Source organism: Triturus cristatus, chromosome 9, assembly GCF_964204655.1.
Source record: "Triturus cristatus chromosome 9, aTriCri1.1, whole genome shotgun sequence".
Lineage (NCBI taxonomy): Eukaryota > Metazoa > Chordata > Amphibia > Caudata > Salamandridae > Triturus > Triturus cristatus.
The window spans coordinates 1,121,194,899-1,121,210,714 of record NC_140592.1 but is presented as its reverse complement, the minus strand read 5'-3'; the positions used below and the strand labels follow the sequence as shown (position 1 = coordinate 1,121,210,714).

Here is a 15,816-nt window from a genome sequence, read left to right as displayed (position 1 = left end):
GTAGGGCTTGGATGTCAAAGGTTACGAGGACGAGGGCTTTCTTGCTGCTGTGGTTGCGGCGTTATCCAGATTGGAGGGAGTCAAGTAGGAGGTTCCATTCCTGATGTGAGTAATGTTGGTGGTTGATGGCTTTTTCTAATACCTTGCCCAGAAATGAAAGCAGGGAGATCGGATGTGCTTCTTGAGTTCGCTGGGGTATTCGTATTGTTTCTTTCGTAGAGCGTTGAATTCTCCTTCTTTCCAGTGCCCAGGGAAGATGGCTGTGGCAATTGAGGTGTTGAACAAGGTGGTGAGTAAGTGACTGATTCTGGCTAACCCTAGGTTGAATATGTGGTAAGGGCATGGGTCCGTTGAGGCCACTGAGAAAACCAAGTTTATGATGGAGGCGGTGTCGTTTGGGGCAAGGTGGCTCCACTCAGATAGTCAGATGTCTGTGGTAGTAGAAGGGTTATTGTGTTGCTTGAAGAAGTCAGTGACCTTGTGCTGGAGTTTGAATGTTCTATAGATGTTGGCGACCTTGTCGTGGAAGAAGTTTGCAAGGTTGTCAGAGAGTTCCTGTGAGGGGGTAATTTTGTTTGTTACAGTGGAGGACTTGGGGAACTTTTTGATGATGTTGAAGAATTCTTTGCTGTTATTGGAGCATAATTTGATGCATGAGGCTAAGAGCTTTTTCTTCAATTCTCTCTGTCTGTGGTGGTGGTTCAGGGCTGTCTTGGAGGTGATCTTGTCAGTGGTGTCCTTGCTAGTGTGCCATCTCCTTCCAGGTGTTTACTGTGTCCTTTAGTGGCTCTGAAGTCGTCAGTATACAAGCAAGCCTGCTTGGTGAACCTTATATGAGTGTTGTTGCTGATGAGCGTGACAATGTCAGTGCAGTTGGCGATCCACTTGTTGAAGTTCTAATGCCATGGTCTTGGTTGTTGGAGGGGATGAGTTGGGATGTGTCAGGGCCTTGATCCTTCTGTCCTTTGAGACTTTGCTCCAACTGCAGTGGGGGGTTGGGCAGACTGGGGGTAGTGGTACATGAACTGATGATGTAGAGGTGGACAATGGAGTAGTTGATCAGGTAAGTTTGTGGTGTGGCCATACTTAATGCAGTCGTTGAAGGTGAAGAGGGAGTCTAGTGTGTGGTTGTGGTAGATGTGGGGCTGTGGATGAGTTGGGTGAGTCAAGTGTTGATGTTATTGTGGTCATCGAGATGGAAGTTGAGGTTGCAGAGGAAAATGTAGTTTTTGGAGTCCATGGCGAGGGGGGTGATGACTTAGGCAATGAAGTTGCAGAAGACTGGACATGGTCTTTGAGGATGGTATGCAAGGGTGCCACTGATGGTGGTTTTGCTATTTGTTTTGAGTCGGAAGTTGAGGTGGTCTAAAGCTGGGTTGGTTTTGTGATTTGTGGTGGTGCATTGGATGGATTCCTTGTGTATGAGGGCAATCCCTCCACCAGGCTTGTTGATTCTATCACTGTGGGTGATCTTGAATCCTTTGGGGATTGCAGTAGCGATGTTGGCCACAGAAGTAGGGTTGAGCCATGTTTCAGTGAGGAACAGAATGTTGGGTGTGAGGGTGGACATGACGTCCAAAATCTCGGTGGTGTGTTTGCATAGTGAGTGTATGTTGAGAAGGGCCTATGTAAGTTAGTGTTTTTGTTCAGGTGGTGTCTGAAGTGTGTTTAGGATGAGGCTGGTCGGTGGACTGAGGGCTGTGGCAGTTGAAGTGGCAGTTGGTGCAGGTGAAAGGTCCTACCGTGGAGCATGGGTCGGCATGGTGGCAGTGTTTGTTACGGTGTCGAGGGTGTAGAGCTCGGCGATGGTGTATCTGCACTGGGTCACGTCCAGGCACAGTCAGGCTTGCTTTTTGCACAACTGTGGTACACCCATTGCACGTGTCCACTACGCTGTCGCGCTGCAACCTAGATTAAATAGGTTATACCCAGGCAGGAAAGCCCAGGCAGAGGTGGAGTAACTGGATCAGGCTTGAACAAGCAGGAACTGAAGGCCACAGGCAAGTGCAATCAGCAAAAATAGAGAAGTTAGACAAAAGGTTTTGGGGGAAGACCACCCTGAAGGCTGACATGTCTGACACATGGAAAAGGTACTAGAGTTACACTTGTAGGTGATCTCTATGAAGAAGAAACTCTGCGCAGGTTCAAGGATATCATCGACACATATGAATAGCGGTTGTGCAGTTTATAAATTATCATTCGACACAGCACACCATGCGTATGAAGTGGGGACATGGAAGATTAGAATCGGCTAAGTCAGTACCCCTCCAGGGACTGCTGTCCCACAGTAGTAGTCGGAGGATTATGACTGCACTTTACAGCCCATTTAATGCAACACACTACTGACCTAGGAATCATAGATCAATGGGTTATCAACCTAGGAAAAGAGGTTTCCAACAAACAATGGAAGAGTATTGCACAACATGTAAAAACCGTGGTGTAATATGTGAGGAAATAATCAGTATATTTTGGGGCTAACTATAACTTCTGAATTTCTCTAGTTTTGTATGAGTGAAAGGTCAGCCTAATTATAAAATTCCTGTAACCTTTGGTTTTCTCAGTGAATTTCTATTTTTTTTTAATTTAAATTTAATTACTATATCATTTTGTAAGTTTTTTTTTTTTTTACTAAATGACTGTAGTTTTTTAAATTATGTTTACTAGGCATAAGATCTCTTTCCTTTTTTTAAGTCAATTTTTATTATTTTTAAATTATCTGGTAGATTGATCACAAGAGCTGTACTAGAATCAGTCAGTGGCCAGTCCCCTGGATTAATATTAATTTAGCGATACCAAAGGGGATGATGGACGGAGCGTTTGAGCAAATCAAACACTCACCCCCAGTCAACTGATCTGGGTTTAATCTATCATCATTCTTTAGCTCACTCCACCACCCCACTTCAGACATGGCCATATGCAAATCAGTCTGACCCTGTGCCTCATGGTAACAGTCCAGCCCGAACTGCCAAGCCATGTCTTGGCTTGGCAGTTCGGGCTGGACTGTTCCCATGAGGCACAGGGTAAAGACTGATTTGCATATGTCTGGATTCAAACTGGAACGGCATGGTGAGCAAAAAAACGATTAAAACATTAATATTAATTTACACAGTATTGAATTAAGAATGAATTTCTAGATGCAAAATGTGACAAAAAAGGTGAAAAAGTATTACATTTTTAAAAAAACGCAATGAGAAAGTACTGTAAATGATACAAGCACTGTAACATGAAAGCAGTGACAATGATGAAAAAGGGTTGGAAATAATATAGTACATAAAGTTTAAAAATACATTTCAGAGGCGTAACAGTCATAGTAAAATATAAATAATAATAGTAATTAAAAAAAAAAATTGAACACTATTAATATTTTCTATATACATGTATTATAACTAGGCGTGGGCCAAAAATCCGTTCCGTTCGCGGAAATTGCGATAATTTGGCATTTTCGCGTTCCGCGGAAAGCGCGAAAATGTCAAAATTTCCACATTCCGCAGCTTAGCGATAATTTGTTTCTTGCTCGCGCTGTAAAATAATACATTCTCGAGTGCGCGCGATCGCCTTACCTGAATCCCCGCGTTCGGCGACAAGTTTTCCCGATCCGGTCGCGTTCTCCACGAGATGTTGGATTGTTGGTAGCCATTAGCGCTGTCTCGCAGTAACGTCATGCGTAAGCGATCACGTCTTTCTTCTCGCGATCATGCACCGCGAGACAAGTGAAAACAAGATGGCCGCGCCCGCGAGCAACCGCATGGTTAAGTTGGCGAGCCGCGACCACGCAGAAAATACGCGTACGGGCGGGAAAAAAACTTCCGCCTCTTCGCGATATTTCCGCGTGTTTGCATAGATTTTTAACATTTTCGCGATAATTTGCGAAAGTGAATTTAGCAAATTCCGCCCACCCCTAATTATAACTGCATTTAAAAAAATATATAATCCACGGATTTCCCACAGAACTGCATGGTTTGTCCAATTCTAACTATATGGTTTTGTTCTGAACACGAGATAGCAGCGAACTTGCAGATCCGATCCACTGATTCAGTAAAATACTAAACAATTATTTTAAAGGTATACAACCTTTATAATTACATTATAGCATTAGGCTGAACAGATTTTGAACATTATTTAATGCTTCTTTTCCTGCTAAAATGAGATGCTTTATTATTTCGCAAATTCAAGGATTTCTGCCGGAATCAGTGGACTCGCTCGATAATAAAAACTAAAGCTTTATTTCTATTGGTTCCTCTTAAACCACACCCAAAACAGTCACTTTGTTCCTTGTTGTTGGTGGAGAAAGATGCAAAGCTATTTGATACTTCCACTATGGCAAAAGCAAATCTATCAGCTGCTGTAGCTGCACAGGAGGATGAACAAGGAGTGGAACAAAAAGACGTTACTTGCACCCAAAAAGAGAGTGATTTGTGGTACTAGTTCATTGGACCAACTGGCGAAAAGAAAGCCACTGACAGGTTTGTTGAATGCAAGTTATATAGGTAACAGCTTTCGAGAGGTACTATTAAAACGTAAAGTTATGGCACATCATCGATGTGGAAGCGCATCAAAAGCAACCATGAATGTGCAGATTTTAGGAAGCTGAAGGTGAAAACAACATGTTTTACTGATGCAGGAGCATCATCATCTACAACCAACCAATCTCCTGCTAATATCAGCATTCCACCAACTTGCAAAGAGTATAAGGTAATGGTTGTGCATTGTTCTAAATGTCAAGAACTTGTTTTAAAAGAAAAGTATGACATTATCACCATGTTGGAAAAGGTCAAGGGACACCATTGCTGATTTATTTTCTTTATTCCCTTTTGTTGTAAAAGCACAAGAACAAGTTGTTAATATTGCAGTTGTTAAAGACACTGGAAGTTCCTCAAGTGATGCAGAACCAGGCAAATGTACCATCAGCCAACATCTGTGAAGTTTAAATAGTGGTTGTTCCGAGACGTCGTTTGAAAGTATGAGGATATTATCTTCATGTTTCAGAAGCAGATTTTCCTTTTTTTACTGTTTTGTAATAGTATATTTGTTTTAATATGCAACAGTTTTTGCATATAATTTCAGCCTTTGCATTATTACTATGATAAATAGTGCATTTTGTGAAAAAATTACATTAAAAACACCACATTTTCCCTAAAGAGCTGAGTCATTATTGTATGGCTTTATCAGTGTTTTAATAAATGTTTGTGAGGGTTTTAGTTCATGTGTTACTGTGTGTCTGGGTGTGTTAGTTTTGGAATATATGTCTGCATGGGTGTATCAGTACATGTGCCACTGTCTCTGCAAGTATATACATCAGTGTGTCCTTCAGTGTGTCACTGTATGAATAGGTGTGTGCCTTAGTGTTTGAGTGCATGTGTGTATGTGTGACTGGGTATATCAGTGTTTAAATAAGTGTGTGTAGATCTGTCAATGTATGTCTTACTCTGTGTATGGATGTGTGTATATGGGTGTGCCAGTCTATCTTTCAGTCCATACATCAGTGTGACAGTGTATGAGTCAGTTCGTGTTTGGGTGTCTCTGTGAATGGATGTGTGTGTGTATGGATGTATTTGTTTATGTGTAAGTGTCTGACTGGGTGTCAGTGTATGCGTAGATGTATGTGCCTGACTATGTCAGTCTATCAGTGAGTGTGTTCATAGGTGTATCAGACTATGTTTGACTGTGTCCCTAGATGTGTATAGATATGTTTGGGTAGGTCACTATTTAAATGAGTGTATGCCTGGATGTGTCAGTGTATGTCTTAGTGTGTCTCTGGATGTGTCAGTGCATGAAAGAGTGTGTACATAAGTGTATCAGTGTATGTGACAGTGTGTGCCTGTGTGAGTTCGTGTTTGCATCAGTGTGTCTCTGGCTGTGTCAGTTTCTGCATCTGTGTGTCCATGGGTGTGACAATACATGTATCAATGTGCCATGGGGTGGGTGTTTCAGGTTATGCATGACTAAATGACTGAGTGACTCTGTCAATGCATGACAGAGCAGAAGTGTGTTAGCGTATCTATTAGTGTGTCCTGGGGTGACTCAGTCTATATATGAGTGAGTTACTAAGTGAGTCAGTGAATGCATGACAGTGAGTATAAGTGTCTCCATGTATGTATCTGTCAGTCCTAGGGTATGTCAGGGTGTGCATGAATGAGTTTGTAAATGTGTTACTGAACACATTTGTGTGTTTATGGGTGAGCCAGTGCATAATATCTGTATGGAGTGATCTGCGGAAGTGTTTTGCTCTACCTTCTGGAGACAAGAAAATCACTCCTAGATATGTTGAGTGTAAGCTGTGTGGGAAACAGGTTTTTAGAGATACTATAAAAAAGTGCAGTTATGGCAAATCATCAATGTGGAAGCACATCAGGAGAAACCACGAACGTGAGTGAGTGAGTGAATGCAGTGAATGCATGAGTGAGAGCAGGAGTGTGTCAGTGTATGTATCAATCAGTCCTAGGATGTGTCAGGGTGTTTGTGAATGAGTATATGAATGCGTTACTGAGTGGATTGGTGTGTTTTTGGGTGGGCCAGTGTAGGTATCAGTGAGTCTAAAAGTATCTCAGTGTCTGTATGTGTGAGTGGGTAAATATGTGAGTGAATGCATCAGTGTGTGCCTGGGTGTGTCAGTGTATGCTTTAATGAGTACTTGGGTGTGTTAGTATATGTATGAGAGGTTAACTGGGTGTGTCTGTGAATACATCTGTGTGTGGTTGAATAGGAGAAAGTGTTAATTGTTTGGAAAAATATATTATATAGAACTGTAAATACTACAAAAACAATAACGTACAAGCAGAAACAGATGTGGAAAATGTATGAAACAATGCAGTAGATAGAATTGAAAAATAGATGACAAACGAGTAACACTCATAAGAAAATAAAAACAACAATTATACATTTATTTCAATAAAACAATTAAGCAACATTAATCATTTATATATAACTATTACAACTCTATACAAATATATATACATATATTACAACTGTCATAACTATTATACCATATTTTATGGTCAGATGTCTTTTATTGATTTTCAAGACAAAAAAAAACAACACGAGCCAGTATGCACTTGGTCATCAGAATACAATCCGGAATTAAAGTTATTATGTTTGGCAAACATACATCAACAACAAAGAAAGAAAAAACTCCCAACTCCCATGAACCAAGGGGACATCCATAAAGTAGGTGTCTACATCATGTAGTAATGAGCCCTGTGAGGGAGAGTCTCTAAGGGGCCAAGATATTTGGGTCTGGTTGCTTAGGTGGGTCCGCAAGTCGCAGAAGCCTTAGGTATTTGGGGCAAGTGAGTTCCGTGAACTCAGACGTCAGTAGAGTGAGAAAGGGCTCTCATAGGGCATGAAAGGAGGCCCCCCGGATGCGTCAAAGAAAGTGAGATCTTCTCCATCCCCAATATTCCCCACATTCGATGGAGCCACCCTAGTTGAGTTGGAACTGTCGTAGTACCCCAGTGGGAAAGTATGTTTTGTACTGCCACCCCTAGAGCAAGTGCCATTTATTTGCCTCTCCGGGATTTAAGCGGGAAGGTGATGGCATTCGGGAGGCCCAGGAGGATATACACTGGAAGGCGGGGTATCTGAGTGTCGAAGTGGGAGTCAACAGTGTCCAAAACCTGCTGCCAATATTCCCTTAGGGAAGGACAGTCCCACAATAGATGGGTGAGAGTACCCAACTAGCCACAAGCTCTCCAACAATGTGGGCTACGTGAGGGTTTGCATCTATGTAATTGGATAGGGGTCAAATACCACTAGGTAGCCACTTTGGTGGCTGTCTCAGTGGAGGCCACATTGTGGGCTGTGCGTCAGGCCCTATAATAAATATCACTCCACTCTTTCTGCGTCATCGCCCGGACCAGTTCCCCCTCCTAGCGTAGCTGACCCGGGGTTTTCCCAGTGATAGGAGTGTGTTTGGTGAACCTGTATAAGTCCGAGGTCAAGCGAGAGTCATTGTGTCATGTGAGAAGCCACTTCTCAAATGGGGTAACATGCCTCTCTGCACCCTTCTGTACTTCACTGTGGAGAACCCAATGCTGAACCTGCATGTATCAGTAACGCTCTGTCTCGGGTATGTCCTGATCCCTGCGGAGGTCGGTAAAGGATCGAGGTCCCTCCAGGTCGAAAAAGTGTCCTATGGAACGGCATGCTTCCTTAGTCCAATGTCGAAACCCCACCGAATCCAGCCCCGGTGTAAAATCAGAGTTATGAACTATGGGTGTGATCGGGGACGGGAAGGTCGTGAGCCCTCAAGAGACGGCAGCCTTGTCCCACGCCAAGAGGGTAGGGTGGGTCACCTTGGAAAGGTACAAATTCCAGGGTCTTGCTGTTTTTGCGAGGAATGGGACCCTCCATAGAGGTCGACCGGCGAGAGACCGATCCATGAAAAGCCAAGACTCTGGGCAGGACCACTCCATCAACACCCTCAGCTGGGCCCCCCACCAGTAAGCCTGTAAGTCGGGAACTCCCAGATAAAGCGTTCTATGTCTCTCTGCATGGAGAGTATAACTCCTGTCGTAGGAACTAGTGGGAGTGTGTGAAATACATAAAGCATTTTGGGCAGAATCATCATTTTCACGGCTGCTATGCGGCCCAGCCAGGACAGGGAGTGTGGTTTCTATTTCCGAAGGCATTCCTGGACCTGCCGTAGTAATGCAGTACAATTTGTCATATTAGTGATCTGTATAGAAGCAGAGAGTTACAGACCTAAATAAGGGAGCGAGTCACGTGCCCATTGGATGGGATAAGACCATTGTAACAGTACCAGCGTCTCAGGTTCGAGAGAGAGGTTGAGGGCTTGTGACTTATGCACATTGATCTTAAAGCCCGATATGGAAGCAAACCGGTCCAGTTCAGCTAGCAGGGCAGGCAAAGATTCTCTGGGGCACTCCAGTGTAGCCACCACATCATCCGCATAGAGGCAGAGTTTGTGTTCCATCCCCCCAAAATGCATCCCGGCGATGCAGGGATCATCTCTAACCCTTTGAGCCATGGGCTCCATATTCAGGGCGAACAGGAGTGGCGACAGAGAGCACCCCTGTCTTGTCCCCCTGCATATGCGAAAGGCAGTCAAGGCTGTCCCGTTCACCCGAACCGCGGCAGTGAGACTCGCGTAGCTACCAAATATCCAATCGATGAAGCGGGGTGGCAGGCCAAAATGAGATAGCGCCGCCTTGAAATACGGCCAGTGGACCATGTTGAACACCTTTTCAGCTTCAACCGAAAATATCATTCATTCCGCCGGAAAGCGCTCAGACCTATCCACCAGATGTAGAAACCGCTTGGTATTATCAGAGCACTGGCACCCAGGAACAAACCGAGATTGATCCGAATCTTTTAATCCGGGCAGATGGGGAGAAAGTCTCCACGCCAGGATCCTGGTGAAGATTTTCAGATCTACATCGTTGCAGCGGTTGGCGGGGATCTCTCGTTCCGGAGTAGCGCAATCGTCATCTGGCAGGTGAAGAAGCGAAGAGGCCTCTCGAAGGGAACGGACCTGGCAAAGCTTGCCCTCCCACTTGAAAATGGTCAGGAAAGGGTGGCCCCAGGAGTAGGAGATGTCTTTGGAGCTCAAGAACGCTGTGAAGGGCCGGAACTCTCGACGCTTCTGCAGGGTAGAGGTAGACAAATCTTGAAATAAAAGAGGCCTACAGGAACGAAAGTCTACAGGGTGTTTGGCCCTGGCCTCTCAGAGGATGCATTCTTTGAGTTGAAGATCATGAACACAAGTTAGCATATTTGGAGGGGGAGCCTTCGCCGGTCTCTTGGGTCTGACGCGATGTGTCCGGTTGAGCTTAATCTGTTGCTCCTGGGGGGCCCCTAAGACATGACGAAACAGTTCCTCAATGAAGGCCTCGATGTCCTGCCCCTCCAATCCCTGAGGGACCGCTCAAATTCAAGTATTGTTTCGGCGGGAACGATTCTCTAGGTCTTCCGCGTGGGCTTGGAGATCTATTTGCTGGTCTTGCAGGCATAGGACCTACTGTTGGAGCTGAGCGACTTCATCCCACGACATTGCCTGTGTCTCCAGCTCATCGACTCGCTCCCCCACCGAATCTATGTCCCTGCGTATCTCGCCAAGCTCTGAGGTCAGCCCCTTTTTCATAGCGTTGAATTCCCCGGTAAGGTAAGAAAAGAGAGATTCAAGGACACTGCCGGTGACCGGCCCCTCTGAATCATTCTGGTCTTGCTTGGCTTGGGCTCCACCCTTCACCGTCGATGTCTCTGGCCCCACAGCACCAGCCTTAAGGAGAAGATCCTTCACCGACCTATCCTTCCTGGATTTGTTTGTGGCCATCTTGAGGCGATCGTGTCTCTTTTGTGCAGAGATATGAAGCCGTGCGGGGGATAGTAGGGAGCTGTAGGTCTTCTGGGAGCGAGTAAGCGGCTACCCACCCCGCGCGGTCTGTGGCCTCTATTGGCCCTCGCATGCAGGTCTTGGCACGTGGCTACCCTGGCGGGTTCCTTCCACAAGCCACCCCCGAAGGCTGCTCCTTATTGCACCCCTTCTGCGCACGTACCTGCGGTCACAAGGGCCACTTCTGTCAGGCCTCTCTCTCTCTCAAGGTCCTCCAGCCATGGCTGTGGAAGTGGCTGCGCTGCCTGTGTTGCCGTCCAAACTACGCACTCCAGGCATGTGCGCCGTAAGTTCACCGCCACTTCTCCCTGGGGTCCCAAGTTAACTCCCAGCTCGCCAGCAGGAGGGTATCTCACCAATGCAAGGCCTGTCTCCCCTCAGTGCAGCCAGAGACACCGCATCCACGAGTCAGGTGAGGAGGGGGACAGCCACAGTGAGCTGGGGCACAGCTCAGGCTACACTGCCGCAAGGCCACCGGGCAAGATCACCAGGCCCACCACTGGCAGCCGGCTAGACTCAGCTGCGAGGAAGCACGGGCCCATGAAGGGGATCAACTGCTCCTTTCAGCAGTCAGCTCGGGCCCAGCCGCTCCTGTATCAAGGGCCGTGGCGCACACCCTGCAGATCAAAGGGGGCTGCCGCTGGGCACTTCTGCCCTTCTCCGACACCCTCCTCAATTAGGGCGGGGGCCCCCTTCCTCCTAGGGCCAGCCCGCGCCGCTTAGACCTCCGGGGCACTACCGATGGACCCGCTCAGCAGCGTAGGCAGGCCTCAATGTGCTCCCATGCGCTGCTCGGCCCACAGGCCACAGGGACCAACGCACAGGCCGGAGTGTCGATCTTGGCGTGTAGGTGGCAGCGCTGCCTCGCTCCTAGAACTCCGGTCGTCGCGGGTGTGCACTAGACCAACGGGGGCTCAGGAGCGCTGCGAGGGGTCCGCTATATGCCTCTATGAGGTTTGGGCCCGGGCAAGGGACCGGAGCGACGAGTAGACATGTCCTACTCAGTCGCCATCTTGGTCACGCCCCTTGTACCATATTTTAAACTATTTCAATGTAACGTTTTAATTTCCTGAGAAAATGAGCTGTGCAGCGTAATACATTGAGTCTGCCAATAATAATTCTAAAAGCTTCAGTTCTATTGCTTCCTCTTCACCCACACCCAAAAGAGTGAGTTTGATCCTGTGGAATGTTTTGTTGTACCATCAGGAGAAAACAAAGGCACTGCCAGATACGTTGAATATCACCTGTGTATGAAATAGCTTTCCCGTATCCTCAGTGTAAAAGCACATCAAGAGCAACCATGACCATGAATATTTAAGAACCCTAAAGCAGTAAGCAACATCTTCTACTGACAAAAGAGGATCGCCATCTACGCTCAATTAACCTTTTGCAAATATCACCATTGCAACAATTGGCACATGTTTTAAGAAATAGTTGTTCACTGTTATAAATGCTAATAGCTTGTTTTGAAAAAAAACAATCTCCTTAGCACCATTTTGGAGAAGATAATGGGACACCGTTGTTAATTACTTTTTGTTTATTTTGTTTCATTGTTAAAGCAAAAGGAGATGTGCTAATGTTATACTTGCAAAAAAGACAGGAAGTTCCTCAAGTGACAGAGAAGCAAGAAGATGTACCATCTACCAACCATATCTGAATATTAATACTTCATCGTCCAGTATTGAAGTTTAAATAGTTGTTGCAAGATGTCATTTGAAAATATGAGGACATTATATTCTTGTTGAAGAAATAGAAGAGTCTCTTTTGTTAATTTTTCTCATCTTTTCTTACTATGGAGGTAAACTTCCAATTAGGTACTTACATTACTGCAATAAATCCTTCCTCCGATCTGTGACAAAAAGAGAAAACATAAAGATAAGTTAATGTTATACGGTATGGATTTACATAGCAAAGTTTAACTTTCTGCAATATAAAAAGTTTTGTTAATAAAGAAACATTACAGACCTGGTTTCATACTGGTACACCTTAAACAACGTACTGTATGAGGTTTTATCATTGAACAGCGGGGATTGTAGAAAAATCTCCGACTTATGCAGTATGACACTGTAAATGTATTATACTATGTATGCACTAACTACAAATCATTAAAAATTAATTTCACTTATACCTACTCAACGGCTATAAATGAACAGCTCCCCAAAAAAATGAAGTATAATGTTTAAGTAGTCCATTTATGAAAATAGATGTAACATATATCCAAGTTCAAAAGGCCATTTTCAAGACATTATCCTTATTAGGCTGATGACTTAAAGACTTATAATCCATACAGTACAAATATGGTAAACAACTTTTTAAAGAGAAATCCTTCTTAGAACTTTGGTTGCAAAAAGAAAAGGTATGAATTTGGAAGTTTGAAAGGCAGTTTATGTGTAAATGCCAGATTGCTGTCATTGCATTCTGTCCATTTAATTAGGGGCATATTACCAAGGAGCTATCGCCAAGTTAACGGCACTTTGGAGCAGCCAAAGTCGCAAAAATTTCCGCCCCATTCACAAGCTGGTGCAAACAGCCCATTTCACCAGATTTCCTGCGATAGCACCCTCAAAAAACATCACCACCGATTACCCCGGCAACTATAGCTAATGGGATGCAGAGTAGGCATTTCCGAGCAAAAAGCTGTGACAATACCACTCCACAACATTCTCAACGACCAGCCTGATCTGCGATAAGAACACAAAACAGGCGATAAGGCACGTTAGCAGCAGGAAATTAACACCTGCTCTGATCTGGTGCAAAGTCGGACAACAACCGGCTGCAGCCAAGGGAGCACAGCTCATAGCCAAACATGAAGAACAACAGATGCCCCCGAGCAACTGAACATGCAGCCCAGAGCACCAAGAGGGCAACAACACATACCATCACCCCCACCCCCCCTCCCTCCTGACAAGGAGAATGCACATCAACCCCACAAAACCATGACCCAAACAAATCGCCTGAAGTCGCACAACCAAAACACCTAACAGACAGGTGTGGCCACACAAGTTGAAACAGACATCCACATCATATAACCAAAACAAAACCTTTATTACAGATGAAACAAATAAAAATAATCATGAGGAGGCGATGCGGGTCTTCTCCGGGCATTCCGTAAGTCACAGCCTGAAAGACAGAAAGACAGATAAGAAGGTGTGTCATCATGCGCCCATCAAAGGACAGAGAGGGCGAGCGACAGAGAGAGAAAGAGAGAAAGAGAGAGGTTGAGAGAGAGAGGGAGAGAGAAAGAGAAAGAGAGAGGGAGAGAGAGGGAGAGAGGGCGAGAGAGGGAGAGAGGAAGAGAGGGAGAGAGAGGGAAATAGGGAGAAAGAGGGAGAGAGAAAGAGAGAGAGCCGACACTGTGGACCCAGGCCCCACTGCTCACCTGCAGCCACTGGTGTGTCTCTAACCACGTGCCGGCACACACTGCAGTCCCCCGGTCACTTATCTGAAACAGTTGCCAGAGACAGAGAGTAGATACAGTAGCACACACCTTCATCGCTTGCCCGCCCCTGCGCACACAGGCTGCTGCACCCCAGCCCCTCCCGCCACCCAGCGGAGACTACCCGCACCAGCATGACCAGGCCTCACAGTTCACCTTCAGTCACCGGCGTGTCTCCATGAGGGCTCACCGGCTGGATCTCCAAGCCCGTGGCCCGCGACCATGGCACCCTCCACATTATGCAGCCACTTACCCTGGGCCACCAGGTCACACACATGATTCTAGGTCTTGATTAAGCAATGGCAGAGACACATCAGTGCACAGAGCATCATCGCAGGCTGCACATCCTCTCAGGCCAATAGGTGCCACTAACTCTGTGAACTGTGAGGCGATGCCACGTGGTGGGAGGCATGCACTGCCCACTGGCTCAGGCCTACACTGTGGTCCAGCAGGGCTCACACCAATGCCACCATTCCGGAACGCCCGGACGGCGCATCATCGCAGGCTGCATACCCTCTCAGCACTGAAGGTGCCCCTATCTCAGTGCACCGAAATACACCATCCCATAGTGGTGTGCCTGTGCCTGCTGCAGTGCATCTGGTGCCACCAAGTCCGTGCACCGCTATCCATGAACCCTTTATGATTGAGTCCCAAGGTACGGACGCCATCCTGTCACCACCGGCACTGGGCAATGTGACGTGGCAGGGCCCTAGGCCCTCATGCATAAAGGATACCCACATGGAGACACCCGTTTGGAAAGTGGAAATGGCGTCCAGCACGTGCACTAGGCCCTGTTTATTGGCACAGTCACATGTCCTGTGACACCAGTGCAGAATGGGTGTGGTGTGGGTGTGAACCAGCCATGAGGTAGTGGCCATGGCATGCGGACAACTAGACCTGTGAGCAGCAGATCCCTACAGGGAAGACCTGGGACATGTAGCGTTGTTGTCCCCCCCTGTGAGTGGAGTGGGCTGGCCTGACGTATGCCAGTCCAGCGTAAGTGTGTGAACAGTGACCCGGGGCTGTGTGCGTGCTTCCGTTCTGGCCTGGACAAGGAAGTAACAAATGTGTGTTTCCCCGTTCTAGTATCAGTGCCACCTGGCACGCAATCAGCAATGTGTCACCCTGTGACCCAAGTCCCACAACATAAGCAACATGGACGTAAGGTGCAATCAATGACCCTACATGCATTCATGCCTCCACACTTGCAAGATCATAGACATGACACATCGTTGTGAAAATTAATGTTTAATGCACATTCAATGGAGTGTTGTATGCGGAGCAGTACAGGGCCATGCAGAGCCCACCTAGCAGAGTCAGCCCGTGGCGGGCCAGCCAGAGTCCTTCTGTGAATGACATGTTCCTCAGTAGTCGAGGAATTCAGTCCGCAGTCTGATATCTGTGTCATGGGTGACCAAACAGAAAATGGCAGTCCATGTCGAGGTCCAAAGTGAGTGTCGCAGAATGCCTTGGGGTACACTGGAAGGGGATGATGCTGAGGGCAGAACCAAGCAGTAACAGGCCATATGGCGGACATGGTTGCTACCGCTTCCTTATGACCACAAGGCCAGATTCATCCACATCTTTGTCCTCTGCTGTTTCAGGTGCATCAGATGTGGGTGGTGGTGTTCTGTCCCCAGCACTGTGTGGCAGTGATACCTCAGGGGTCGGAGGTGGGATGTCTGCTGCACTGTGTGGCACTGACATATCAGGGGCCGGAGATGTGGGTGGAGTGGTAGCAGCAGCATGCATCGCGCCAGGCCTTGTGGCAGCAATGCCATAAGGATGGACTTCAAGGCATTGAGGGACCGAGCTACCTCTCGCTGGTGTGCAGCCCTGTCAGCCGCTGTTTCCATACGCTTCCGCTCCCTGTCCTCCATGAACCTCAGCATGAGTCCCAACTCCCGGGCGAGCTCGCTGGAGCCACTAGGACTGGACAGTAGTTCTTACCTCTGAGTCAGGACCCTGGCAATGTCGGACATGGTTCATGGAGAGCATGGAGTGGACTGTCGATGTCCATTAAGGACTT

General features: G+C 46.7%; 1 pseudogene across 1 annotated transcript in view; it reads right to left on the bottom strand.

Annotated features, from left to right (window-relative positions):
- The window catches only part of LOC146799472 (uncharacterized), a 154,420-nt pseudogene that overhangs the window by 45,083 nt on the left and 93,521 nt on the right, over positions 1–15,816 (bottom strand). Inside the window, exon 3 of the transcript XR_014969093.1 lies at positions 12,174–12,200. The product of XR_014969093.1 is annotated as an uncharacterized LOC146799472 (transcript). The remainder of the gene's footprint in view (positions 1–12,173; positions 12,201–15,816) is intronic.